A 27,327-nucleotide genomic window follows, 5' to 3' on the forward strand; every position below is an offset into this window, starting at 1 on the left:
CTTAAACAATTCTTTAATTTTAAAGGAATATAACAATTCATTAGCATAAATCAACATAAATATGTACCCAAAAGATTAAAATTGTCAACAAATGAATTACTCTAATTTTTCATTGAATTCTATAAATTGAAAGCCACTTCAGAATATATTTAAAGAAAACAATGAAAGTGAAAACCTTGCACTGTGCAAATATTTACTTTAAATGCAAAAATTGGGTCATTTAGGTCTGTTTCTGTTGGTCTATTTTTTTTCTCTTTTTCTTATCTATTTGTATACCGGGTAATCTTTACTGCCTTGCATTTTATATTAAAGATTGCACTTTGCCAGATGATGGTATCTTCTTCCAGAGAGGGTTAATCTTATTTTCTGATAGGTGGCCTAAGGGGGTCTATCAGTATAATCCAATCAAGGGCTACCTGACTTGAGGTTGGGTTATCAGTTTTGTAAGGCTAGATTTACTTCTGTTTCACTCCATGGCTCTTCTGCACGTCTGTGTCAGCTTTTGTTCCAAACTATCTTCTCCAGGCTGTTTGTTGCACAAAGATAAAGATACTATTTCTCTCCAGGGTAAAAAGCAGAAGTTTTTGCTGTCCAAGGTAATATTGATGATGTTTCCCTCAAGGACAAAAGTTAGGCAAGTTTGCTCACAGGCCCCTTACAAGGCTGGCAGGGTTCTAAGCTCCAAGTTTCCCCCTTGTGACACAAGCTCACCGCATGTGCAGCATCCCCCTGGAGCTGATGTTACATGGTTCCTATGAGACTTGAGGGGCAATGAGAACCAATGCAAATGCGCTACCTGCTGTGTTGTGAGAAATAAAGTCCTGTGCCTCTGGCTCAGTGTGTGTTCTGCCAGCCTCTGTGACACTGGAGCAGGCTAACTCGTGAGGTAGAATCTCAGACTCTTCACATTTCTTCACATTCCCAAGATTAAATCCTCATAGGTCTCAAGTGGGAAGTTGGCATATTTAGTAGAGTCCTTTCTCTTTGGTGAGTCCTGAACTCCAATTTCTATCTTCTTAGTGACGTGAGACTGCAGAAAATTTTATTCCACATTTCACTGACTTTCTGTTTAGCTTCTTAACCTCTGGCCCTGAGCATCTTAAGAAACCAGCTAACGCTTTGGGCTGAAAACCTGCTGAGGAAGTGTTCCTCTCTTCTCTCTGGATCTTGTCGCCTCAAGTCCTGTTTCCCAAAAATCTCTAAAATCCGTTTTTTTATTCCATTACGACGACCTTTCTCTAAGTCCTCTTGGCTTCTCTATCTCTAAAATGTAATCTTCTGTCTGAGTTTTCAGACTTGCACATTACCCCAAATTAAGCATAATCCCTGAGGAATAAAACCTACTCACATGATGTTGGTTCACATCTCTGTGTTTCCTTCCTTCCAGGTTCTAGTTTCTTCAAGTCCTGCTTGGCTCAGTAGCTATGAGGTGCCTTCAAAACAAGATTTTTTTCTTTTCCCTTCTTCCCTCCTCCCCTCCTCTCTTCTCCTTCCCTCTCCTCCTCTCCCGCCTCCTTCTCTCCTCTCCACTCCCTCCCCTCCTCTCCTCTCCCTCCCTCCTTCCCTTTCTTCCTTACTGCTTTTCTAGTTATCATCAGGAGTGTTGGTCTGTCACAAGCTATTCTATTCCAGCCAGCTGGCCAGTTGTATAACATTGATATATCTTATATATATTTTAATCAAAAGATCATATTAAATTAGCATTTGAGGTATTTAGTCAATGTGTCTCTGAAGAACTTATTTGCTATGTCAATAGTATAGGCAGAATTTAATGTCCAAAGGCTATTTCCACTACATAAATACTTCTTGGTTAAACATGTGAAACAGATTCAATATTTTATAGATTATAATAGTGTAAATACGAAATTTTATAAAATTCTACTCAGCTAACCAGCCTCATTTCTGATGATTAAAAAAATTTGATCTTGGCAATTCAAGGCAATCAATCATTGCAACTCTAAGACTTGGATGTAGGAATGGCTGAAGGCTTAATTAAATTCAATTTTCTCCCAGTCAGTATTCTCCTTGTACTGTGGATACCACCTAGCTGAGTGTCTACTACATGGACATAGTGTGCTAGTGATTACCACATCTCTTCTTTTAACACAGGCAACACATGGTGATAAATCTGAGGAGTTGAGAGTTCCACCCCTGCTGACTGAGCCTCCAACCTCAACCTGTGTTGTCACTGCTGATCTTTGAGTCACAGACTTACCATTGATCATTTTCCACTTTGCCTCTCTATTTTACATTCTCAGATCTAGGTTTCCCTACCTTTTGCTGCTAAGGCTCCCTGGTCAGCATCCAGCTCTCAATTCTGAGCAGTCTTTTACATTCTATTTGGACTTATGTGGTTATTCCATGTCTCCTCCCTACCCTGTAGGAGCTGAGGGAAGATTTGGAGGCATAGGGTAAAGTTAGTTGTATGATTCCCTCTCTCTATCTATGATAACATTGTAGTAACCCCATTGGGGATGTGTAATCTGAAATTGCCTCCCGCTAGAAACTCAAATCAGTAATGGGGAATCAATCTCTGCCCTCACAATTTCAGAAATATCTACAGGTTTGTCTTAATTTTCTTTGGTTTGTTTTCCAAAAAGAGGCCAGACAGCAGGGACCTATATTTGCTCTCCTTCCTCAATTGTATTAAATTTCAGAATAGGTTCTTGCTCTGTCACTGTAGGGCAGGAAAACTCTTTATGTCATTATATTCTTTGTTTTACTCTATGTTGTGTGATATAAGGTTTCTGCTTCAATGCCCTCAAGCTTTAATCTGGATATGCAAGGCCAAGTTTTTGATTTCCAAATCACTTTTTCTCTCTCATGGTATTGTGTTCTGAAAATAAATGTGCTTTTAATTTTAATCTATAATCTGTTATGACTTTAAAAAATAACCCAAATATTTAATTAACTGTTTTCTTTTGGACTGTGTCTGCCGTCTCCCAAAGCATTAAATGCTACTTTGACTTGGTAGTGAGTTGTGGTGCATTAAAATTTATGTTCCACAGGAGTGCCAAGAGAAAACACCAATCACAATGCCCACCAGAACTGTGTTGGTGAGATGGGCAACAGCATTACTAGGAAGACTGGTGGTTTCTCTCTACAGGTCACGGCTCATGGTAGGTAAGGCAATGGATATTGGTGGGGTTGGTGAGACTCCATATTAATAGAAGCCAAATGGTAATGCTTAACCACCAGAACTCAGGAGATCATAATTACCATAACCAAGTGGACAGCCTAAAGGGCTTGATCCACAATAAGTTGTGAAGCTAGTCAATAGCGCATTGTGTCTTAGAGGCAAAAGAGTCGAGCAGGCAAGAGGATTCTGGGAAGATGGTGGCATAGGAAGCACTAGGAATTTATCTCCTCCTAGACAACAATTGCACTGGCAGAATCTGTCTAATGTAATGGTTTTGGAACTCTGAAGTTTATCAAAGGCTTACAGCTTCCAGAGGAAGGCTTGAACAGTAAATTGTTAATTTCAGTCAATTCAGCTCTTACCTCCACAGCAGCTACCCATCCCCCAACACCCATACCAGGCAGCCTTGCATACATTCCTGAAGCAGCTTGCACACTACTTGCAGAAGCCAGGGTGGGCAATAAGGATCTTGTCCTCTAAAAATCGAAGATCTGTGCTCTGATTGCTGATTGCTGCTTCTGATCACAGAGATGCAGACACAGAGGCAGACAACAAGAGTTCTGGATCCAGTAAGTCCACTGTGAACTGGCTAAAGGTCAGTTCACAGTAGGCTTACTTGGTCCATGGACCCACACAGTGGTCATTTCCCCAATCCATGATGTATATTTGGAATTGATATACTTGAAAGTTAGAGTAACATTCATTTTAGGCCCCTGATCTACTGGGGGTTAGAGCTATCATGGTGGGGAAGACCAAGTGGAAGTCTCTAAAAAGTACACCCTCAGACACACACGCACACACACACACACACACACACACACAGCCAAGATAGTAGCCCTGAAACAATATTGTTTCCTGGGGGAGATTAGGCTTAAATTAATAATAATAATAATAATAATATAGGCTTAAATAATGGATTGTTGGTCTCTATCATATCTGCATTTAATTTGCCAGAATGGACCCTGCAGAAATAGTAAACATCCTGTAGAATGACTATATATTATGGCAAGATCATTCAAGGAGTGATTCTAATATCAGCTGGTATTATTGCAAGAGCAGATTAATAAAGCCATAGTGCATGTTTCATGGCCATTGGTTTGGTAAATACATTTTTTTCCCATTCCAATTAGAAAACAGAATCAGAAAAAGGATGTTCAAGTGGAATGGACAATAGTATTTACGGTTTTTCCTGAGGGCTATGTTAATTCTCTTTCCCTCTGTCAAAATGTAGTTTAAAGAGGTCTAGATCCCCTGAATGTTCGAGATCACCCTGATATCATACTGATTGCACAGGACAAGCAAGAGCTGGCTGGGACATTGGATGCCTTGGTAAGACACATGTGCTCCAAAAGATAGAAGATACACCCTACAAAGATTCGGGGACCTGACACATCAGTGAAATTTTAGGGGTCTAATCTTCAGGACAGGCCAAGATATTCCCTTGAAAATAAAAGACAAATTACTGCATCTTGAAACACCTACCACAAAATACGAAGCAGAGTCACTTATAGGCCTCTGTGTTCTGAAGGCATCACATTCAACACCCAGGAACACAATCTGGCCCAGAAACCAGGTGACAGAGGCTGCCAGCTTTAAGTAGGGACAGAGAGAAATGGCTTCTGCAGCAAGTCTTGGCCATGTTCGAACAACTGCCTCTCCCTTCAGTTGCCCTCTTCCCTCTCCCACAAATATTTTTCTCAAATATAGATGTGATCACTTGCTTTATATGGTATTCAAAATAAATGTAAATCTTTCATGTCCCTTCAAGACCTGGCTTCCATGTATCTCTCAAGATTATCTCTTACTGTTCTCACTTCCTGTCCTGCACATGTGAACACACTCACTCACAGACTCTCTACCCATGCTCAGCTACTCATTGATTTTTCAGTTTTACATGCTGTTGGCAAGTGCTAGTTCTTCTATTTGCAGCTGATTTTAATGGACATCATTCTCACTTTCTACTCTTCTGGAAAATTTCCTATCTTGTATTCCCAGGTCAAATTTAGTTCACTTCCTTCTTGGTAAATTTCTCTAACCTCTTTTCTAACACTTCCCATGTTCTCTAACTGAAAGCTCAATTCTGTTAGCTTATGTCCTCTTGCATCTCTCATTAAATATGCTTGAAATGGGCTGGCCCTGTGGCTTAGCGGTTAAGTGCGTGCGCTCGCTACTGGAGGCCCGAGTTCAGATCCCGGGCGCGCACCGGACGCACTGCTTCTCCGGCGATGTTGAGGCCGTGTCCCACATACAGCAACTAGAAGGATGTGCAACTATGACATACAACTATCTACTGGGGCTTTGGGGGAAAAAAAAAGGAGGAGGATTGGCAATAGATGTTAGCTCAGAGCCGGTCTTCCTCAGAAAAAAGAGGAGGATTAGCATGGATGTTAGCTCAGGGCTGATCTTCCTCACCAAAAAAAAAAAAAGAAAGAAAGAAATATGCCTAAAACATACATCATGCAGTATGTTAATTGGTTCTTTATATCTTGGTCTTCTTCTCTAGATTATAAGATCCCTTGAAGGTAGAGACAATGATTTAGTCACTTTATATTTCCAGTACTTCTCATGGTGCTTGCTACCTGGAAAAACAATATTACTTATTGAAAGTATGAATTATTTAATGAATCATAAATGATATCCTAACTTTTTCTAATATTTTCTTTTGAAATTCTCCCTTTTAGCAGCAAACTCCCTTCACTTCAACCTCTCTTCAGAACCTTCTATCTCTCCATTTTAACTGAAACTGCTCTCTACTTCAAGGACACCACTCCCTTAATAGCTCCCTCCACAAAGGATGCATTTTGAACCACAAATCTTCCACATGCCACAGGGCACTGGCGTATTCTAAACTTTGTTCTTATTTTTTTCTGCTTTTTGGATGAGAATTATTTTCACTGTTGCCACACTCCTTCACCTTTGAATCTTGTAGCATATTGCTAAGTAACCTCTACTTCTCTTTTTTATAGATTTTTACTGATCTCTTTAAGTTTACAACCTCACATTCAGCAAAGATGAATTTTCCTATAATTGCAAATATAATGGCAATTTTAATATCCATATGAATGACAAATCAAAAAGCCTAACCTCATATTTCATTAACTCAACTGAAATGTCTTTTATTTGCATTCCATTTTAGCTATGTCCCTTGATGCTCATTTCTCATAATCCAGATGTGTTCCATATCATAAATATTAATTTAAAGATCAGGGTCTCTGATTTTAATCTCCCATTATTCCCGTTCTTTCCTACACTTCCAGTAACTCCTTAATCTCATTATGTGCTTGACTTCTTTTTCCTTTCCATTTGAACCTGGTTGATCAGAGTTCCTCTTAGAGTCATTTCGTTTGATAACAAGCCTGAAATCATAACGAATTACTACATTAGTTAGGAGTTCTCATTTGAAATATTAGATATTGATGACAAATGAATTAAACCAAGAAGGGAAGTATTGAATTGTCTATAGGTAGCTAGTGAAATCAAGACTCGAGATGGAGAAGCAAGTTCCATAGGCTGTGCACCCACAACCACAGCCAACATTATTCTGCAAACATACTCCATTGGAGACTCTTTTGGCAGCACTAATAACTTCCAGATGAATTGGCTTGTACCACAAACAGAGCTTGCGCTGTACACTGGATATCACTAATGACATCTCTGTCATTATGTGCTATTATCAGATTTTTCAAATACTTCTGCCACCACAAAAGTTTTTCTATTGTTTCCTAGTAAATTTTTGTTACTAAAATCAAAATCAAAGTCCAGGATAGGTATATCTGACTAGATGAGATAGGTGACTTGTTCATTCCCCATTAAAACAGAGAGTCTGAATTGTTGAGTAACAGCTGTTTTCAGCTTGCATAGTGGGAGCAGATTTTCATTTCTTATGAAGACTCATAATATTGCTCACTCAGTATAATATGTGCTTAAAGGCCAAGTGCCAGTGTCAACTTTTCCAATTCAAAGGAATCTTTTTTGTGTTCCCTGGTGAAACTATTTTGCCCTTGAGCTTAAAACTTCTCAAATAACAAAGATCCCAAATATGGAGACAGGAGGCAATTTTTTTGCAAGTTGAAAATTTTGATGAAATAATAAGTATGTTTTCCCCTTCTTCATTTTAGTTTTTCAACAGTGAATTTAGTCTACAATTTTTAACCCAAGTATAAATACCTTTGTAATTAATTCCCTAATCTTATTTCTTCCAAGTACTTGAATATCTTGTTAAACCATTTGATACTGCTCATGAATTATCACTGACCATCAGTATTAGTCAGGATAGGCTAGAATACATCAAGGACAAAACAATCTTATTATCTCACTTAATAGAGCAAATGTTTCCTTTTTTTGTTGGTTGCCAATCTTCCTCTTTTTGCTTGAGGATGATTGTCACTGAGCAAACATCTGTGCCAATCTTCTTCTATTTTGTATGTGGGATGCTGCAACAACACGGCTTGATGAGCAGTGTGTAGGTCTGTGCCTGGGATCCAAACCCGCGAACCCAGGTCCGCAGAAACAGAGTGTGCGAACTTAACCACTATGCCACCAGGCCAGCCCTCAAATGTTTCCTTTTTATTCCTATTATAGGTGCAGGGCTTAGCAAGGTGGGGAGATCAGAAGGGGCTTTGCTCCAAAATTCACTTAGAACCACACACAATTGGAAGCTTCATTGTCTTGTAGCTGCACCATTTGTAAAGTGAGTCTTGCTCAGTTGATACGGCAGGGCAAGGAAAAGCTGAAGGGCGATGCTGACATTCATCCTTTTCTCTCAGAGCCCTTTGGCCAGATGTCATCATATCACATCATTCTAACTACCTAACTAAAAGAGAGGGAGGAAATGTAGGACACCAGATAGAATATTTAGAAAGCACCAATCTATTATAAGATTTATTCTCCTAGACAGAGAAAAATACCTCTCAAAATTCAGCTGCTGACAAAATTTCCCATTTCTATGATCCTTCAGTGAAAATCCACTCAAGAGTGAATGCTATAGTGGTTCAATTTCTGCTGGTGCCAGCACATCTTGTAGAACCATCTCTTTTTAAGGGTTAACTTTTTTCTCCTGTAACAATTGGTCATAGGAAAGTTCTCACAGGGAAGTGACAATACTGACAAAATAGGCACACAGGGAATGTGAAATTCTGCTGGTGAATTTATTTGTGCTTTTGTGGCCCCTAGAGGGGATTCCTTGACATTCCAAAGAACACTGAAGCCCCCTGTGACTTCTCTAAGCTGGCTGCTTTCTGAACTATGTTGCAACAAAGCTCCCACCCTCTGGCATACATGACTCTTAGAAAAGAATCTAAGTTATCTGCTTTGTCAGTTATCTAGGTCCTAATAGCCTCTGGACCATTGGGATTCTGCCATGCTCACTGAAATCAGGGAGACCTTTTTCATTGTGATATATTCTCCCAGCACCCTCACTCTATAGAAAAAAGCCAAAAAAGCACTTTTTAAAGATACTGCTCTATTAATAAAAATATTTCATAATGCCTTGGTGAATGGAGTGCTTCCAGGGCATCCTTAAATGTCTTGGATCCTAGAAATAATTAAGAAATGGGTATTTGAGTGCCACATGATAGACCCACATCAACATGTCTATCTACCTCACTCATTGAATTTCTTCCTCAACAGTATTTCAAGGAATTTCTGGCGTCATCGAGAACAACATGGATTCATGAATATGAGCAAGGGACCTGTAGTCAAGTGTAAGTCCCAGTTCTGCTGCATACTGTGACAATTTCCCTGCTTTTCCCCACCTGTGAAATAAAGGATGATAATCCTATTGACTTGATAGAGTTGTCTGATGAATACATGAATTAATCCATGTATAACACTTAAAACAGAGCTTGGAATTTACAAAGAAATCAACAAAAATAAACAATAAATATTATCTCAAAATTTTTATCATAAGCCACTATTGAGTCCATGCTTTATGCAAATAACTGAGCAAAAAGTTAGAAAGATTTCAAATTGCCTAAGTTAGTTGTTGCAGTATCCCCTCAGACACAAGATGGACCCCACAGACACCTAGGATTTGGTTTGAATGTCGAGACTGATGATGATACACAAGCACCTGAAGGAGATTACTCACATAATAGGCTTTGAAAGAGCAGAGCACTCCCAAGCAGGTCCAAAAATGGCTTGAGAGAGCAGAGGGTGACAATTGTTTGGGGGTTTTATGATGATTAGGCAATGGGGTTGTAATGAGGGTTCCCTCACATGACCAGGGTATATGTGGTTTGAACACTCTGCTAGTGCCAAAGGAGGGAGACCTGGGCTTGCTTATCAGTATTCCCAGATGTAGGGCTAAAGAGCAGTTGGGAAGGGTGGGATGTGAAAGCTGTCAGCAATCAAACATGAAAAACCAAGTCCAACTCCTCATGGCATTAGCACAGTGAATTCAGGACTTTGTGTAAGTACACCAGCATCAATAAATTTTCACCAATATAAATATATGTTCTCCACAGCTTATTACTATATACTACTACTAATAAATACTATTTACCATTTATTAAGCACCTATTTTGTCTCAGGCAGTGTGCTCTTAAAGAAATTCAACAGAGTGGTCTATACAACAGACATGGAAACCAAGGTTTACAGAAATAAAGCTATTCGCCTGGACTAATAATACCTAAAAATATCAATGACAGAAGAAGAATGTGGAGCAAAGTGATCTGTCAGATTCCAAAGCTTGTCTTTTGACATACTGCTTTTCTGGTAAACATGCTGCATAACACAAAATTATGAACATCCAGAAAAAAAAATAAAATTTTGGCTAAGACAGTAAAAAATTATTGAGATTAGTAAAGAGAACCAAAAGGTAACACTTTTATTTGCATTCACGTTTGAGTGAAAATAGTAAGTATGAACTGGGTAATAGTAATAATATTGGTCACTTGGGTTGACATATTAGGGAATTTACATTTAATTCTTTAACTGTTGAATTAAAAATAGCTCTTTTCACCACCAGAGAGAAACCAACACATACATAATACAAACCTTCAACATAATGTCAATTCTCTTATAGAGGATTATTTTCTCAAATATTTAATATAAGTGTCACCTACTTACATAAGAGTATTACATACTTTTCCTCTAGTAGAAGAGTTATTTTTGTAAAGATTTGGCTTTCTGCAGTATATGTAAGAGAGTTAATCTAAAGTAAAATACATGAAATAAAAAACCATCCAAATGTATCTTATTTAAAATTAAATGTTCTTTTATTATAGAAAAAAAATCATAACCCCAAAATTGTCAAAATTCTTCTTTTAAAATTGCTTAAAATATTATAGTGGCAATGGCGTGCAACTAATAATAATGAAATTGCATCAAAGGGATGTCTGAATTCGTGAATTGCCCAGCAGAATCTATCATTTTGATAGGATTCTAGGAACAGTTTCTAAAGTAATTTCACACTATGATGCACAGTTTCTTACCAAGTTTGTAAACTGCCTTATAAGACAATATAATGAAGAAGGAAATGTAAACAGCTAAATCATTTGTAAAGACTGAGAGGGTGTTTTAGTTGCTGCTTAACAACATAAATGATTGTTGTTTAAATGTGACAAAGATGAAAAGAACCCCAACTTTGGAGTCAATTGATGGTATGAATTCTATACAGTATGCTTTTTATTTCTTTGTATCACAAATGTTGAGTGTATTATTTTGTATTTAAGAATTTCAAGTACAAGTATACAAGTATTCATTGCTTCATTTTGTGTAGGTCATGATTGGAGCTAAGTTTTCATGCCTAAAAAATATGTCTAAAATAGAAATGATTTAACCTTATCAACAAGTGACCTTACTAGTTTTTTATCCTGATTCAAATTATATTTAACAGATTAAAAAAGGAGAACATACTAGTTTATAGGTATTATTTCTTTTTTATTTGCATTATACTAATGAATTATATTTATATGTCCAATTTAATTAACTGTTATAAACTCTCCAGAAATACTATTTTATATAGAATATGAAAATGCATACTATGATCCTATTGCATAGGGAGTACAGCATTTATGTGCAATGAAAAATAGATTTTTTTTTCTTTGGTGAGGAAGATCAGCCCTGAGCTAACATCTGCCAATCCTTCTCTCTCTCTCTTTTTTTTTTTTTTTGCTGAGGAAGACTGGCCCTGGGCTAACATCCGTGCCCATCTTCCTCCACTTTATATGGGATGCCACCACAGCATGGCTTGATGAGCAGTATGTCAGTCCACACCCAGGATCCAAACCGGCGTACCCCGGGCCGCCGCAGCAGAGCGCACGCACCTAACTGCTTATGCCACCAGGTCGGTCTGAAAAATAGATATTTTTATTTTGCAAGAACTGGATTCCCGACATTATTTTGAAAACTTATAAAACAAAAGTCTCTATATCTTTTATCATTTGCATAATATGAAGCTTTATAATATTTGATAAACTCATAGTCAATTATAAATTGGGCAAATATTATGTAAAGTAGGATTGCAAAATAATGAAAAAACTGTGAGTTTCCCTGGATACCCTGAAGTAATTTATTTGCTGTTTCAATAATATGAATTAACCTGAAGGCAAAATTTTTGCCGAACAGTAGTTTCTGCTAAAAACTAAATGGAATATTTCATTCAAAGAAATTGGCATATATATTCTTTTACTTTGACACTAAAACCTTTAAGCAGATTAGAACAGATACTTACAAGAGTGAATGATAAACTTCAATCATATTTATTGATTTAATATATAGAATTTTTAAGCTTTTACTCAAGAGATTTGGCTCATAGCTGATTTGATATAGCAGTCTTTAGATTTAGAAAATAATTTCTAACATATCAAGAAATTTAAGAAATGAAATATTTGCTTCAATCACTTCTTAAATAATAAGAGTGAGAACACTGACCTAAACTTAATGAGATAGTATTATTAGTTACAAAAATACCTGCTTAAATTTAGGTTATAAATTTCCATCTTGATTTAGTTCAAAATTTTTGTTTTTTATTTGTTGTAAATGGTAAGTAAAAAGTAGGAAAAAAGTAGAACAGGCAGTGAGATGATAAGGATTCTAGTTCTTTCTCTAGCCTAACAAGGATTTGACAGAGTCAAGTTACCTGGCTTCTCTGAACCTCATGTCCTCAATCTGTAAACTTGGTTTATTGAAGCAAACAATATCTAAGTTCATTTTTGGGTTTAAATTCTGTAATTTAATTGCCAAACTACGAATTTTACAGAATTCTATTAGTAACTTTAAAGTCTACTTTCCTAAAGAATTAAATAGATAGACTATATTTATTTAGTGTTTAATATTTATATTTATTTTAAAAACTGAATAAAACTGCCCGAAGAAACAAACAAGTGAGATCTAACAAAATGCTTTGTTTCAAACTGGCAGCCGTGGTGCAGCACACAGATTTAGCATGTTCTTGAGGAGACTGTATGTAAGCAAAAGTTTGACATGGGTTCAAATTAATACAGCTTCCTTCCCTCATTTAGTCATCAGTTATTTCATCCAGGGAACATTAATTGAGTGCTTATTGTTTGCTACTCACTGGGCTTGGCTCTGAAGATAAAAGAAGAAAGAGAAGGAAATATATTCAAGGTAAGAAATATTGTGACAACGTCACTCCTGGCAACTGTGGTAAATTAGATTTGGAGAACTTTACCTAATAGAAGAGCTACACTTCTTTCAGATGTGGCATATTATTTCAGGAAGATGTCCACATCCTAATGCATGGGCCTGTGAATATGTTATATCACAAACAAAGGTAAATTAAAGTTGCAGTTGGAATTAAGGTTGCTAATCAGGTCATGCTAAAATAGTGAGATTACCCTGGATCATCTGGGTGGGCCCAATGTAGTCGGAAGAGTCCTTACAAGTGGGCTTAGGAGGCAGAATAAGAGTCAGAGTCTGAATAATGCCATGTGAGAAAGACTTAGCCAGCCATTGCTGGCTCTGAAAATGGAAGGGGCCATGGACCTAGGAATGCAGTTGGCTCCTAGAGCTGTAAAAGGCAAGGAATGGATTCTCCCTTAGACCTTCCAGAAGAACAACGCCCTGCTGATTCCTGGATTTTTGTCCAGGAAGATTCATTTCAGGTTCCTGACCTCCACAACTGTAAGATAATAAACTTTGTTGTTTTTTTACCGGTGAGTTTTTTATAAATTGATACATATTTTTTACCAGACCTAGGATGCTGCAGTAACAGATACATAAATATGTTCAAATGGCTTTGGAACTGGGTGATGCGCAGATGCCAGACAAATTTCAAAGAGCTTGAAAGAAAAGGCCTAGTGTGTCCTTTAGCAGACTGTAGAGATATAGATGTCAAGAACATTTCTGGTGAGGACAGAGAAGGAAGTGTAGAGTATGGTAGAGAAAACACATATTGCCTTAGAATATACTTAAATCATCATGAACAGACTATTGGTAGAAATATGGACTTTAAAGGTGCTGCTGGTGAGGGATCGGAAAGAATTGAGGAAGACGCTATTGGAGGAAAGGCGATCCTTGTTACATAGTGGCAGAACACTTAGCAGAATTGCCTACCGCACTTACGTGGAAAGAAGAAGCTATGAATGATGAAATTGGACATATAGCTGAGGAGACTTCCAAATATAATGTTGAAGGTAGGGCCTGATTTCTTCTTTCTGCTCATAATAAAATTCCAGTGGAAAAAGATAAATTGAAGAAAGAACAATTAAAGACAAAATAGGGTTTCATGATTCAGAAAATTCTCATCTTATCTATACTGTAAGGATACTGAAACTAAGATAGTCACTGTCTGGAGAGCATACTCCATGGAAAAGTCCATGCATGTGGCTGGAAAATCTTTTGCTAATATCTTAGAAGGATAAAAGATCAGAATATTCAGTCACAGAAAAGCTCTTTGAAGAGATTAAGCACATGACTCAGAGATCCTCTCAACTATCTCAGCAGAGGCCAAAATAGAGATGATTTTGTCCAGGAGCATCATGTCTAATGGAGTGGAAGCCTGTGACTACATAGGAGACCTAAGAGGTTCTTGACAATGTTATATAAGCAAAAACACTGCCAATTTTAACTGAACAGTACAGAGATAGGACACAATGAAAGAAGGCTGTCAGACACTCAAAATTCTACAGTCAAGAACAGGCTGATAAAAATACTCAGTTGCAAAAAACACGTTACCTTTCATGAAAAAGGTAGGATGACCTAGAGAATGACGCCTTTTGCCCAGAGGGTGGAACCACAAGACACCAAATGTCATTCTCTGGCTTTGAAACTAAATGGAGTTTCCTCAGATGGATTTCAAAATTGCTTGGGACAGTTGACTCTTTTCTGCCTTCCGTTTCCTTTTTTTGGAGTAGGAATGTTTATGATTGGTTCTTATGCTTGTTCCATCATTATGTTTTAGAAGTAGGTAGCTTGCTTCTGGAATTTCACAATTTACCGATGGAGAGAAATTTTGCCCCAAAATGGAGCATACCCATAGTCTCACCCATATCTAATTTAGATGATGAGATTTAGGACTTCTGAGCTGTTGAAATTTAAATGAGATTTTGGACTTTGAGTTGTTGCTGTAATGGGGTGAGATCTTTGGGGATGCTGGAACAAGCCGAATGTATTTTGCATATGGAAAGAATCTGAATCTTAGGAGGCCAGAGGACAGAGTGTGGGAGACAGAGTAATTGTCTTACAAAAATATCCACACCCTACTCCTCAAAATCTGTGATATATGTTATTTTACATGGCAAAGGGGAACTAAGGTTGCATATGGAATTAAGTTTGCTGATCAGCTGACCTTAAGATCGGAAAATTATTCTGAGCCAAGGAATGCTGCCAGCCTCTAGAATCTGGAAAAGACAAGAAAATACATTCTCTCTCAGAGCCTCCAGAAAGGAGTGCATCCCAGCTGGCATCTTTATTTTAGCCCAATGAGAAATATTTCTTATTTCTGACCTCCAGACTTGTGTTGTTTTAAGCCAGTGAGTTTGTGGTAATTTGTTACAGCAGCCACACAATATTAGTACAACATTTTACCCCAAACAAAATTCCTTCAGGAAGTCAAAACTGCAGTCCTTTACTTTCTTAAAATAAATTATCTAAAGCTGAATTTCTTATATTATTGTCGGGGGAAGAGGGAGAATCTCCCTCTGCCCTTTTCCTTAAGGTTCTTATGGCTGGCCAAATAATTAACAAGACAGGTTAGCAGGAGAAAATAATACAAAGTTTAATAACATGTATACATGGGAGAAACTCAGAAATGAGCAACTCGTCCCTCTGTCTAAGCTGCTTGCTTAAGTATTGCAGCTAAAGGCGAGGAACGTGTTGGGGGTGGGTAGTGGTCTGGGACTTCAGAGGGCAGGAAGACAATTCTTTTCAGGGTCATCTATAGATAATGTGGTCAGGGAGTGACAGAATTTTTGATAAAAGGGGCTTGGTGGCTTTCCTATTGTAACCTCTATCCTACATTATCTTTACAGCCATCATGATAGAAGATCTGTTCCAGGAAGGAGCCACCATGTCAAATTCTTTAGGCAGTTAGTGAGGGAGGTCAAATATCTCTCAGAGAAAACAGTCAAGGTAAAGAGATATATTTTAGGATGGCCAAATCTTGATCTCCCACATTATCTATCTTTAAGTAAGAAATCAAATTTACTCATTCACCGTTATATACTTCTCTACTTCCTTAAATTTTAAGTGTCAACTTCAAGCAATTAATACATATATTTTTTCTGTGGTTGCTTCAGACATAAACCATAGAAACTATTAACTGTAAAATAATCATCTTACATTTCAGTTATTATGATTCAGACTGGTTAACTGGCTTATCTACGATATGAGTTTCCATAGGGAAAAAGTAAAAGTCTGATAATAGGATTAAACTAAGCTTACTATTATTTTATGTTTAAGGAGATATCAAATAGGTAAGATTAATAAAGCAGAGAAATAGAGAAGCAGAACATTTTCACGAGCCTACTGACTTTTACAATAGCACTATGTTCTTTGTGTGCTATAAGTAAACATGCTACATTCTTACCAAAAGGAACTTGTGGCTTAAAGAAAATAGCAAATAAATAACCAACTACATATAATACAAGAAGGACTACAGTAACTGATATAATGAAAATGTCAACAAAGGGCTTTGGAGACACAAAGAAATGAGGGATAGATATGTTGAATATATATTTTTTAGGAATTTATGCTAAGTTTACATAGGTCATCTAAATGCTGTAATTTCATATAGATATACAGGAAAGAATTTTATTTTTAAATAAAAAGACATAGATTAAGACACAGACAAAAATATTGTTTAAAAAATATATATCTCCTTTGGAAGAACCAGATTATACCTTATATTTTAAAATGATTTAGATAGAACACTTTCCTCCACATCCTTTTCCTCAATTCTTTTGCATTATTAACTGCCAAATATCTTTCAATATCGTAGCAATAAGTTTTCATCTCTGCCAGGAAGCTTTCCTACTACACTTTGTGAATAACCATTGGACTATCCAGACACCATCCAGCCAACCAATGAAATGCCCTTCATGGCCTATGAACCCCAGCCTGGACTATCCAGCATGGGATTCATAGCCATTCCTTAACCATTAATTTATGGAGCTCAAGAGCAAAATATTGCTAAAATCACCCACTCTGGGACAGATTATAACAGTCCAACACTTTGCTGTTCATTTTTGGACACTCTAGAATAATTCATTAATGCTATAAGTGTCATCAATGTCGCCATCTAGTGTGGAGGACTCATTTTGGTTTTAGTTGTTTATAGGTAGGCAGGAATCAGGAGGTAGGAAAGATATCAGGATTTACACAACTACAATGCAGAGATCAATATTCACATACTTCTTTCTTTCTTTCTTTCTCTTCTCTTACACATACTAACGTCTTCAGGCAGTTGGGAAGTCTAGACTGCATCTCTTGCCAGGAAGTGGATGGAATCTGACAGCACCAGCTTCTCAGCTAATTGTCAGTGGCTTATCACACTGGGGCTGTGTCCATTATCTTTGCCCTACCTCATTAAATTTCATTTGAATAAGATTCACATGCAATGGAATACACAGATCTTAAGCATACTTTGGATACATTTGACAAATATACATATCCTAGTATCAAGCACCCTAATCAACCCCAGAAATAATTTTCTGTGCTTTCTTCTAAAATTTTTACTATTTTAAATATAAGCTTTTATATTCAGGAATTTGTCCCCTCTTGAATTCACTTTTGCATATGGTGTGAGGGAGAGATCAAAGTTCTTTTCTTTTCTTGTATACAGATGGTCCCCTACTTACTATGGTTCAACTTAATGATTTTTTTACTTTACAATGGTGGGAAAGCCATATGCATTCAGTAGAAACCATACTTTGAATTTTGAATTTTGATCTTTTCCCAGGCTAGTGATATGCAGTAGGATACTGTGTCCTGATGTTGGGCAGCGGTGGTGAGCTTCAGTTCCCAGTCAGCGCCATGATCAGGAGGGTAAACACTAACACACTTACAACCATTCTGTACCCTGACAGCCATTCTATTTTTCACTTTCAGTATAGTACTTAATAAATTTCATGAGATATTCAACTCTCCATTATAAAATAGGCTTTGTGTTAGATAATTTTGCCCAAGTATAGACTAATGTAAGTGTTCTGAGCATTATACATTAATAATATACTATATACTTACATACAATAATAATGTATAATAATTATGCATTAATAATATACATTAATAATATACATTAATAATCTGATGTATTAAATGCATTTTCAATTTACAATGGCTTTATCAGGACATATCCTTTGAGGAATATTAACTAATTCATTTAAAAAATTTCCTTTCTGCATTGAATTTACCTTGAGAGCTTGTTGAAAATCAACTGACCAAATAAATATGGGTCTTTTTCTCTACTCTATAATGTTTCATTGATCTTGTCTTTCCATAGGCAAAACCCATACAATCTTTTTTAATAAAATTTTATAAAAAGACAACAATTCCATAATATGAGTCCTCTATCTTTTTCTTTTTTTTTTTCAAGATTGTCCTACAGGTTTGCATAGATCCTTGGGTTTTCTATGAAATTTTTGAGTCAACTTTGATGTTTCTACCAACAAAAAGTCTATTGAGATTTTGATTGGAGTTGTTTTGAATATGTAGATCAATGTAGTGAAAACTGACATCTAAGCAATATTGAGTCTTTGAATCTATGACTATATCTATCCATGACTATATGACTATATCTATGCTATATCTATCCATTTATTTAGTTCTTCTTTAATTTCCTTTAACATTGCTTTGCAGTTTATTGTGGCGAGATCTTACACATCTTTTGTTGCATTTAAATATAAATATAAAACAACTAAAAGCTATATTTTTATGCTATAATAAATGGTATTTTTTCTAAATTTCATTCTTCAATTATTATATACAACACTACAATTGATTTTATTTATTTTTATTTCTTCCAGTTTTATTGAGATATAATTGACATACAACATTGTATACATTTAAGGTATACAACATAATTATTTGATATATGTATATATTGTGAAATGATTACCACAAAAAGTTTATACTTTTTCACCACCTTTACTCAATTTCCCCACCCTTATCCCCTCTGTGTTGCCCCCTCTGGCAACACAAATTTGATCTGTTTCTATGAGTTGGATTTTAGATCCCACATATAAATTAGATCATACAGTATTTGTCTTTCTCTGCCTGATTTATTTCACTTAGCATAATTCCCTCCAGGTCCATCCATGTTCTCACAAATAGCAGGGTTTCCTTCTTTTTTATGGCTGAATAGTATTCCATTGTGTGTGTGTGTGTGTGTGTGTGTGTGTAATTATTATCCATTACATATATATATATATATATATATATATCTCATATTTTATTTACCCATTCATCTGTTGATGGACTCGTAGGTTGTTTCCACGTCTTGGCTATCATAAATAATGCTGCAATGAACGTGGGGGTGCAGATATCTTTTTGGATAGTGATTGCGGATAGTTTCTTTCAGATGTATACCCACAAGTGAAATTGCTGGATCATATGGTAGTTCTATTTTTAATTTTTTGAGGAACCTCCAAACTATTTTCCATAGTGGCTGCACCAATGTACATTCCCACTAACAATGCACGAGGTTCCCTTTATCCCACCAGCATTTACATCTTGTCTATAGCCATTCTAAGAGGCATGAGATGATATCTCATTGTTTTAATTTGCATTTCCCTGATGATTAATGATGTTGAGCACCTTTTCATGTACCTGTGGCCATTTGAATATCTTCATTGGAAAAATGTCTTTTCAGTTCCTCTGCCCATTTTATAATTGGATTGTTTGGGTTTTTTTTGCTATTGAGTTATATGAGTTCTTTTTATATTTTGAATATCATCTCCTTATCAGATGAGTGGTTTTCTCTCATTTTGTAGGTTGCCTTTTCATTTTGTTGATCATTTCTTTTACTGTGCAGAAGCTGTTTAGTTTGATGTAGTCCCACTTGTTTATTTTTTATTTTGTTGCTTGTGCTTTAGATGTCATAGCCAAAAAATCATTGCTAAGACCTATGTCAAGAAGCTTTTTCCTGTGTTATTTTCTAGTTATGGTCACTGGTCTTACACAGGTTCCCCCCACTATCTGAATGTTTGCTTTACACCACTTCACTTTTATAAAGACCTACATTAGTACCCATTTTTGCTAACCAAGAGAAATATGGAGAGGATTTCTGCTTTAACGAAAAAAGGCAAAAGCAAAAATAGCATTCAGCATTTGTTTGGCATCAAGCCATTATAGAGGCTAAGCAGTCAAGCATACTGTCATATTTCAAGCCTTCCACGTCAGCTACATCAGACACAGCAGACAACATGCCTCAACCTTCACCACTGAGGCAGGCAAACATAGAAGACGGTGTAGACATTAGTGCCCAATCTGCCCTGATGGATTCAGATGACAACGAGATGTTAATAGATGACCCTCTTCCTCTCTTTCAGTTTCCTGTACCTCCCACCACCCCAACCTCCAACGACTCAGCTTACCACCCCATCATAACCACCACCACCTCTTAGCTTTCCAGTGTGCTCTCTGTCTTCCTGGTTCTGGTAAGTGAAACTACAGTATATGTACATTATTTCTAGTTTACATAGGCTGTGTATTTGTCATATCATTCCCGCTTTTACTATACGTTAGTGTTATTTTAGGTTTTATGTGTTATTTGCTAGGTTATTTTTTGGGTCTAGGAATGCTCAAAAATTTTTCCCATATAAATTAATGGTAATTGCCTTTTTGCTTTATGCCATTTTGGCTTATGAAAGGTTTCATAGGAACACTCTACTTTCAGATAGAGGGGGAAACCTGCATTTAAGTTTTTAATCCATTTTGAGTTAATTTTTGTGAGTGGTATAAGATAGGAGTCTGGTTTCATTCTTTTGTATGTGAGTATCCAATTTTCCCAGCACAATTTATTGACAAGACTATCTTTTCTTCATTGAATAGTCTTGGTTCTTTTGTCAAAGGTCAATTGACCGTAGATGCATGGATTTATTTCTGGGATCTCTATTCTGCTCCATTGGTCTATGAGTCTGTTTTTATGCCAGTTCCATACGGATTACTATAGCTTTGTAGTGTAGTTTCAAATCAGGAAGTGTGATGCCTCCAGGTTTGTTCTTTCTCAGGATAGCTTTGGCTAGTCAAGGTCTTTTTTTGGTTCTGTATAAATTTTAGGATATTTTTCTATTCCTGTAAAAAATGCCATTAGAATCTTGATAGGAATTGCATTGAATCTATAGATGGCTTTGGGTAGTATGGACATTTCAGCAATATTAATTCTTCCAATCCAGGAGCATGGGGTATCTTCCATTTATTTGTGTCTTTTTCAGTTTCTTTCATCGTTGTCTTATAGTTTTCAGTATAGAGATCTTTTACCTCCTTGGTTAAATTTATTCCTAAGAATTTTATTGCCTTTGATGCTACTGTAAATGGGACTGTTATCTTTATTTCATTTTCAGATAATTCATTGTGAGCGTATAGAAACACTACTGATTTTTTTTTGTGTATGTGTGAGGAAGATCAGCCCTGAGCTAACATCCATACTAATCCTCCTCCTTTTGCTGAGGAAGACTGGCTCTGAGCTAACATCTATTGCCAATCCTCCTCCTTTTTTTCCCCCAAAGCCCCAGTAGATAGTTGTATGTCATAGCTGCACATCCTTCCAGTTGCTGTACATGGGACGCAGCCCCAGCATGGCCAGACAAGCGGCGCATCATGCACGTCGGTGCACAAACCCAGGCCGCCAGCAGCAGAGCGCGCACACCTAACCCCTAAGCCAGAGCCGGCCTGGAAACGCTACTGATTTTTGTATGTTGCTTTTGTATTCTACAACTTTACTGAATTTGTTGATTAGATCTAACAGTTTTTTGTGGTGTCTTTACAACTTTCTATATATAAAATTATGTTATTTTTACTTTATTTATTTATTTTTTTTTTTGTGAGGAAGATCAGCCCTGAGCTAACATCTGCCACTCCTCCTCTTTTCTGCTGAGGAAGACTGGCCCTGGGCTACCATCCGTGCCCATCTTCCTCCACTTTATATGGGACGCCCCCACAGCATGGCTTGCCAAGTTGTGCGTCAGTGCACACCCAGGATCCGAACCAGCGAACCCCAGGCCGCCACAGCGGAGTGCGCTCACTTAACTGCTTGAGCCACTGGGCAGGCCCCAAAATTATGTGATTTTTAAATAGAGACAATTTTGCTTCTTCCTTTCTAATTCTGATGCCTTTTTCTCTTTTTCCTGCCTGATTGCTCTAGCTAGGTCTTCCAATACTACATTGAATAGAAGTGGCAAGAGTGGGCACCCTTGTCTTGCTTCTGATCTTAGAGAAAAATCTTTAAACCTTTCACCATTGAATATGATGATAGCTGTGGGCTTGTCATATACAGCCTTTATTATGTTGAAGTATATTCCTTCTATACCTAATTTGTTGAGAGTTACATCATAAATGGACATTGAACACAATCAATTTTATATATTGACTTCGTAACCTGCAATATTCTTGAATCCCTTTAGTAGTTACAGTAGTCACTTTGTAGACTACTTAGACTTTTTAATGTAAATAATCATATAGTATTTGAATAATGAGTTGTACGTTTTCCTTTTCAATGTTTATGTCTTTTATTTAATTTTCTTGTGTTATCGCACTGGCTAAGAGCTGCAGTACAATGTTTAAAAGAATGTGTGAGAGTTCACATTCATGTAATATTTCCTATTTTAGGGTGGGAACCATTCAATATTTCACCAAGTATAACAGTAACTATAGAGTTTTTGGTAAAACCCTATATTATACTTAGAATGTTCTCTTGTATTCTCTTTTATTTTTAGTTTGCATTGTGCTTTTAATTATAAATGGGTATTGAATATTGTTAAATGCTTTTTCTATAACCATTGTCATTTTATTTTTAGTCTCAGTGTGGTGAAAAATATTGATTAATTTTAGAAGTTTAAATCAATTTTACATTGTTGAGATAAATAGCATTTGGTCATGCCGTACTACCCTTTTTAAACAATACTGGATTTGATTTACTAATGTTTTGTTTCTGAAGGATATTGGTCTATAGTTTTCTTTTCTCATAATCTCCTTATCATAAATTATTATCAGAGTTTTGCTCTCTTATAAAACAATTTGGTAAGTGTTTCCTACTCTATAATCTGAAAAACTTTGGGTGAAATTGGTACTATTCTATCTTCAAACATTTGTTAAATTATTTCTGTCATTGATTTCTGATTTAATTCTAATGTGGCCAGTAAACATACTTTATAATATTTTATTACATTGAAATTTATTCTTCAAGACTTGCTTCTTGTATTTTGAGCTCATTTTTTAGGAACATGCACATTTGGGATGATGATGTCTTCCTGATAAATTAACCTTTTTCATTATGAAATGTTCTTTATTTCTAGTTATACTGTTTGTTTTAAAGTCTACATTGATATTGATAATAACAAACCAGTTTATTAGGCCTACTGTTAGCATGGTACACCTCATTTCATCTTTCTACTTTCAGCCTCTGTCTTTTTATTAATTATGCATGTATTGTTGACAAAATATCATTTGTTCTTAACTTTATATCTGGTCTGAAAATCTCTGCCTTTTAGTTTGAGTGTTTATTCCATTTATATTTAATATATTTTGTTGATATAATCAGGTTTAAGCTTATCATCATTCTATTTGTTTTTTTATTCATCCCATTTATATTTGTTCTTTTCCTCCTTTCCTGTCTTCTTTTGCATAAAGTGTATATTTTTTAGCTTTACATTTACTTTTCACTATTGACATTTTGGCTACATGTCTTTGTGTAATTATTTAAATTGTTGCTATAAGGATTATAACATACAGCTTAACTTACCCAGTTGACTTTGGATTAATATTGCCCATTTCATGTGACATTGTGAACTTTCTGACAGTATAATTTCAGTCATTCCCTTCCCATGGACTGTAATTGTCAAATATTATATATCTACTTATTTTATAAGATGCTAAATTACAATGTTATTGCTTTGTTCCATACTTATACTTATTTTCTAACATAATTAAGAGACAAAATATAGTTGCTTATATTTACACACACATTTACCATTTCTGGTGTTCTGCATTCCTTCATATAGATATAAGTTTTCATCTGGCATTATTTTCCATTGCCCTGAAAAACTTCCTTTAATGTGTTTGAAGTATAATTCCACTGGCAACTTTTTTCCACTTTTGTTGACCTGGAAATGCCCTGAATTCACCCTCACTTTTTAAAAAATATTTTGACCAAATATAGAATTTGGGTTGATTTTTTCTCTGTTATTAATTTTTTGCAGTTCACCCACTGTGTACCCACACTACCCACGTCATAGCCACTAGGAGGATATTCCTAGTATAGATTACTTTGTATTTACTCTGCTAGAGACTTGCTGAACTTCTTGGAATTATAGGTTGAATTTATACATATAATATATATATAAATGGTTATATTATTTATCTATATTTACACAATATATAAATAATTTTAAAAATATATAAATGATATATGATTTTTATATGAAATATATATAATTTTGTATATATAAATAAAATGATTTTATAATATACATTGTATATTACATATGTAATATATTGATTATATGTAGTCAATTATATATGATCAAATATATATTATAATATATATATTTGATCATATATATAATTATGTATATATTGTAATACATATATATATATATAAAATCTCCCAACTTTTTAACTTTCCAAGCAATAACTATTGAACCATTTTTTTCTGCTCCATTTCTTGCTCTTTTCTTCTCCAAGCACATGTATATTATATCACTTGATATATTCCCACAAATCACTGATGTACACTAGCAGTGCATTTATCTAACAAGCTCCAAAGTTCCAATCTGCAACTTGCGATCTATTCTTTCAGTCAGGTCTAGGCTCCCTCTGCTGAGAGTTTAGTGGCTTCAAGGCAACATTTGTCTTCCTTTTTCTTATTAACTCTTCAGTCTTTCAGTGTCTGCCATGGCACTGTCACCACCTATAGTCACAATTCTTCCTGATTCAAGTGTCATAGGTTGCTCATATGCTCCTACTGCATAGAAGTCATACATTGGGCTTAGAGGGTTGGACTAAAGTAAATTTTACTGCCCCAGAGAGAGTTGATGGAAACCTCCTACAGCCTGGTGCTTAAGGCAGTTAAATCTGGTAGAATGCTGTGGTGGCGAATCAGTCACCTCTTCCACCACATTCTAGGCTGCAACAATAAAGCTTCAACCCAAGCTTTTGTATCCCAGTAGGGAAGGGGCTGGTGTTCCCCATCCATGAATGCTAAGTTAGCAGGAAGGCACAGCTGGTGGCCAAAGATCTGATTGTTAACTGCTGCAGACAACACCAGTTGAGGGGCGAATGCTTCCCCTACTAGGCAGTTTAAAAGCCTGCAACTGAAGGGCCAGGATTCCTTTCCTGAATTCTAATGTCTGGTCCTGCCAGATTGTTGTGCACTGCTTTGGGATATTGAAACACTGCACTTACTTTTACCCCTGTCTCTGCTTTTCCCTTGATAAACTTTGGTCCAGCCAGCCTTTTGTGTGGGCTGCTTGGTCACCCATTGTCATTTACTTAATAAGAACTTGGTTCTTATACTAGAATGTTCTTTTATGTTATTCTCAAAAAGTTAAAGAAAAACTATGTACATTTAGTTAAGTGTTTCATTTCCCCGAACTCAATCTTATAAAATATTGATGGTTCATTGTAAAATAGGTGGCATTACAGTACAGAGGAATGGAATATAATGCAATATTTCAAATAATCAAAATAAAAAAGCTCAACCTTATAGTCCAAAAGTATCCAATAACATTCACAGGGCACCTACTCTGTATATCAAGTGAATCCCCGAGGGAGTCATGCCATTGTTTAAGAGAATGTGTTTTAAACATAATTGCTTTTTCTATGAGAGAATCATTTATGATACCTGGAAGTCTATGGTAACCATTAAGTTTTATACTGTTGAGTATGATTTTATCACATTTTGAAAGAATATTTGTTCTGAACATAGAATCCAATTTTTCCTTCTAATGGCCATTTTTGCTTGGAAAGTTAGTCATCACATTTCTTTAAGGAGAATTATTGTTTCATATTCTTTTCCCACACTATAATGCTTGATAGAAACTGAAATGTCAAGAATATTACATAACTGCCTCATATTTGCTTCAGCTCTACAGTTAGCTATTCCCGTAATTATGATTATATCAGTCATAAAATCCTCTTTGTCTCTTATATAAACTCTTATAGGTGTAGTAAAGTAGGCGGCTTTTCCTTTTACAATGCAAGTTTATTCTATGCCTGTGGATAAACATGGAACCTACCTACACCAAGAATTGTGATTTAATCAGCCTAATGGCGTATGTAGAGGTTCTGTTCTACTTTTACTATGAAATGCCTGTCTATCAAAAAACACAATATAGTTATAATAATAACTATAATAATAACTATAAAAATAACTGAGTTATTTTTGTGGTTTTCCTGTTTAAACATGTTTCTTGTCATTAGAAGATACCAAAAATTTGTAGAGAAAGACAATAGAAAGCAAAATACAAGCATTTAGAACAACTCTGAATAATGAATACAAGGCAGGTAAATGTGCTAGTTTAAAAAAAACAACAGTTGAATACCTATTAAGTCAGTAGATTCTGTATAAAAGTATTGTCATGTATAAGAATTTAGAAGGTGAGAGTAAAATTTAACATTTAAAGAAAAATATTTTTAAATATTTGCTATATTCATGTAAAATAGTGACAGAATGTATACATTTTTATGAATTTGGAAAGGAATTTTTTCATCTACTTTTAAGAATTTTGTTCAAGAAAATACCTAAATTATTTATACAAAATGCTCCCATTGTCTTGAAAAGAGGACATGTATCTATTTATACTGAGATTATATCTCAATAAATGACTATTCCTCTAAATTTTCTAATTTTGTGTATTTTTAAATATATTTATACATTCTTTGTGTGTTATTAGAAAACCAACATGCCAAAACGTCCATAAACTATTGGTTTCTTTTCAGAATCCAAGTTAAAATTGCATGGCTTCACAATTTTATAATTAATGTTTAGGCTGTATGCCATGATTTTAGAAATATATTCAATGAATAAATTATTGACTTCTAACATATCCTAAGAACTTGTTATGTATTAGTCACTGTTTAAGGCCTATAGATTTGCATACACAATTTATATCTCATAACATCCTTAAAGTTATGTGTCATTGGGGCCGGCCCGTGGCGCAAGCGGTTAAGTACGCGTGCTTGGCTGCCGCGCCCCAGGATTCGCCAGTTCGGATCCCGGGTGCGCACCAACGTGCTGCTTGGCAAGCCATGCTGTGGTGGCGTCCCATATAAAGTGGAGGAAGATGAGCATGGATGTTAGCCCAGGGCCAGTCTTCCTCAGCCGAAAAAGAGGAGGATTGGTGGATGTTAGCACAGGGCTGATCTCACAAAAAAAAAAAACAAAAAAAGTTATGCATCATTAACCAGATTTACTGATGTGGAAATAGGCACTCATTGATTAAGTAAGTAGTGCACAGCAAGTAGACAATCCAGTTCCAATCAGGGTCTCTGAACTTCAGGCCAACTAATGCAACAAGAAGGGGAAGTAACAAGAGCTGTTCTGCAGATATCCATAAACATGTGGCCCC

The 27,327-nt window shown here is 35.9% G+C and overlaps 1 long non-coding RNA gene across 4 annotated transcripts in view; it reads left to right on the forward strand.

Moving 5' to 3' along the window:
• LOC147915216 (uncharacterized) overlaps positions 1–27,327 on the forward strand; it is a 104,931-nt gene that overhangs the window by 1,619 nt on the left and 75,985 nt on the right. Inside the window, exons 2-6 of one of the 4 annotated variants that reach the window (XR_015554399.1) lie at positions 3,009–3,119; positions 4,371–4,468; positions 8,768–8,841; positions 11,264–11,426; positions 20,092–20,199. This is a non-coding gene — a long non-coding RNA (uncharacterized LOC147915216). Of the gene's footprint in view, positions 1–3,008; positions 3,120–4,370; positions 4,469–8,767; positions 8,842–11,263; positions 11,576–20,091; positions 20,200–27,327 lie in introns of those variants that run through there. The other 3 variants (XR_015554397.1, XR_015554400.1, XR_015554398.1) reach the window with 3 other exon arrangements.

This window comes from Ceratotherium simum, chromosome 15 (assembly GCF_057802395.1).
Source record: "Ceratotherium simum simum isolate JZ-2026a chromosome 15, ASM5780239v1, whole genome shotgun sequence".
Lineage (NCBI taxonomy): Eukaryota > Metazoa > Chordata > Mammalia > Perissodactyla > Rhinocerotidae > Ceratotherium > Ceratotherium simum.